This window comes from Gavialis gangeticus, unplaced genomic scaffold (assembly GCF_001723915.1).
Source record: "Gavialis gangeticus isolate Ggan-Ray unplaced genomic scaffold, GavGan_comp1, whole genome shotgun sequence".
Taxonomy (NCBI): Eukaryota; Metazoa; Chordata; order Crocodylia; family Gavialidae; genus Gavialis; species Gavialis gangeticus.
The window spans coordinates 104,426,488-104,429,104 of NW_017729032.1; positions in this window are offsets into that span (position 1 = coordinate 104,426,488).

A 2,617-nucleotide genomic window follows, 5' to 3' on the forward strand; every position below is an offset into this window, starting at 1 on the left:
GGCATGAGCGGGGACATTGGGTTTCCCCCCATTGTCCCCTCCCCCCTCCTCCAGTCCCCCTGACCCCTTACTCACCAGTACCAGAGCCCTGGTGCTGAACACGTCGCCTGGCCAGCCCTGTATTTCAGCACCAGGGTGAAGGCTATCCATAGATATGCTCTGTCAGCCAGAGCATCTCTGTGCAGGACCCAGCCTCCAGTTGCCTCAGGGCATGGTCAGGGACCATGGCCTGCTCTGCTTTTTTAAACAACAATTTTTTTTAGACCCTTGGATATCCAGGGGGCTAATTTTCTCCCCGCACTGCAAATTTGCAGTGGGGGGAACATTTTTTGTTCCCGCACATGCCTGTTGCCCCGCCTCAAAAGGGTTTGAGGTGGGGCAAGAGGCATGTGTGCGCTCGTGTGGACGTGCCCTCTCAGGCAACTGGGTTTGCATAGTTTTGGCCTGTTGCTTCTTTCACCATTAAGTTCAATTTGATAATCACCCATTGATTAATAACAAGCCAATGTAACACTTCAATCACAATTCATTACCACTTCAAGAAGGGGTTAAGAGCGAAAACTCTCAGAGGCCATTAATTTTTAAAATCTAAATATTAATGGCCCCACTTTAAATGACTTAATAAGTAATCTATTCCAAATAGTTTGGTCTTCTTGTATGGGACTTAAAGTAGTATTACAAGACTTTTTTTTTTAGCATTGTGATCAAAACCTCTATGCTTGTATGCAATGCTCATAGGCAATAAGTTGGAACCACTATTAATATGCCATCAGTATACCACCTTTGAAAAGGAAGGAGTGATGTAATTTTCTGATACATTTTGTTTTCCTTGGTAGATAATATTGAAATGAAGAGCCTGGACAAGCAGAGACCAGCAAGATATTTCAGTGCCTAGGGCAGAAGTACAGGCATAGGGGAGAGGAGTTATGCCTACCACTGGAGAGTAGGGGGGTGGGGGCAGCGTAATCTTACCTGCTCCTGCTATTTGCCCTTGGGCAGCATACCAATGTAGCAGTATGGCCTTGGCTGCTGTAGCTGAGGGGGAGGAGGAGCTCAAATTACACTTGCATGAGCTCCCCAGGGGCCATTCTTGGTGCTTCTTTAGCTCCCCTTCCCTCCCCCAGACATGTGTCTGGATGTAGGGCTGTCTCTCCTATGGCAAAGCCTGGGAATGGGACACATTCCATTCACTCCACTCACCATCTCCCCCACAGATACATTATGGTGCATGGTGCTATGCCTGCCCAGATCTCTCTGGACTGATTGTGGAACAGATTCTCACAACCTTGCCATGGAATATACTCCTGTAGGTAGGGGGAGGCTGTATTGGTATCCCCTCTAATTCAGCATTGAGGGCTGATGTCCCCCTTGCCCTACCTTAGTTATGTTCAGGGATCCTGGTTTTCTCTGATTTAAAAAAAAAACAAAACAATATTCAGTTAAAAGAAAAGTAACCCCAAACCTACATTTTTTCATAAAACACCATTATATATATAGGTATTAGAGGTGTTTCATTTAAAGCACGGAAAAAAGTGGATTTGGGGTTATTTTTTTTAACTGAAAACTTGGGATTTTTGTAAATCAGAGAAAACCAGGATCCCTGGTTATGTTACTGTGGACCAGATCCTTTGCTGGTTTCATAATTAATAGAAGGCAGGGGTGATTTGCATCTAATAGAATAACTAAATCAGAGATGTATAGCATAACCTTGCATGAGTTTGATCTCATGTCATCAGATGCTGTGGAAAGACATACACAGAGCAGTGTATTAAATAGAAAAAGTGATTTGAATACAGAAGGCAGAAAGGGGGGTCAGGAGGGGAAAGCAGGGATGAGGAGCAGTGATAGGAGAGGCAATAAAGTAATAAATCCATAGAAGCAAAGGGTAACAAAAACTTTTCCATGTAATGGGATAGGAATTTGTACTTCCTGTTTAGACCATTCCTACTTCTACTGATTATTTAACATAATAATCAGTAGACATAAATAGAGCTGGTAACTATTGACATAAATGATTTTATTTTAAACTGGTGGAGAATCTGGCCAAAACCTTATCTCATTGTATCTCTTTTCCATAATAGAAAAAAATGAAGAACAAAGCAAGAAAAAAACATATTAAAAATATCGCAGCTGGGTTTTTTAAGGTTATTTTAGACTGTCCGTCAGTTTCTCCCTCTCTCTCTCTCTATCTCTCTCTCTCTCTCTCCCCTATGATACCCCAATGATTTTTAGAGCAAATAGGCTGTGGCAATTCAGAAAATCTGCCTATACAATTTAGGAATCCTGTCTGAAGTTGTGAACTTCATGCATATATTTTTACCAGCCTGTCAACTCCATCTTGGATGGGCAATTCTAATTCCTCTACAGTCTATTTGCAAATTGAACTATAATCCTACAGGGTGGTTGCACAGTTCTGAAAAAGGAGGATTCATAGTTTCATAGTTCATAGGGTCAGAAGGGACCTGAGCAGATCATCAAGTCTGACCCCCTGCCATGGCAGGAAAGAGTACCGGGGTCAAAAGACCCCAGCAAGGTGTTCGTCTAGCCTTGTATTAAAGACCCCCAAGGTAGGAGCCAACACCACTTTGCTTGAAAGTTGGTTCCAGATCCAAGCTGC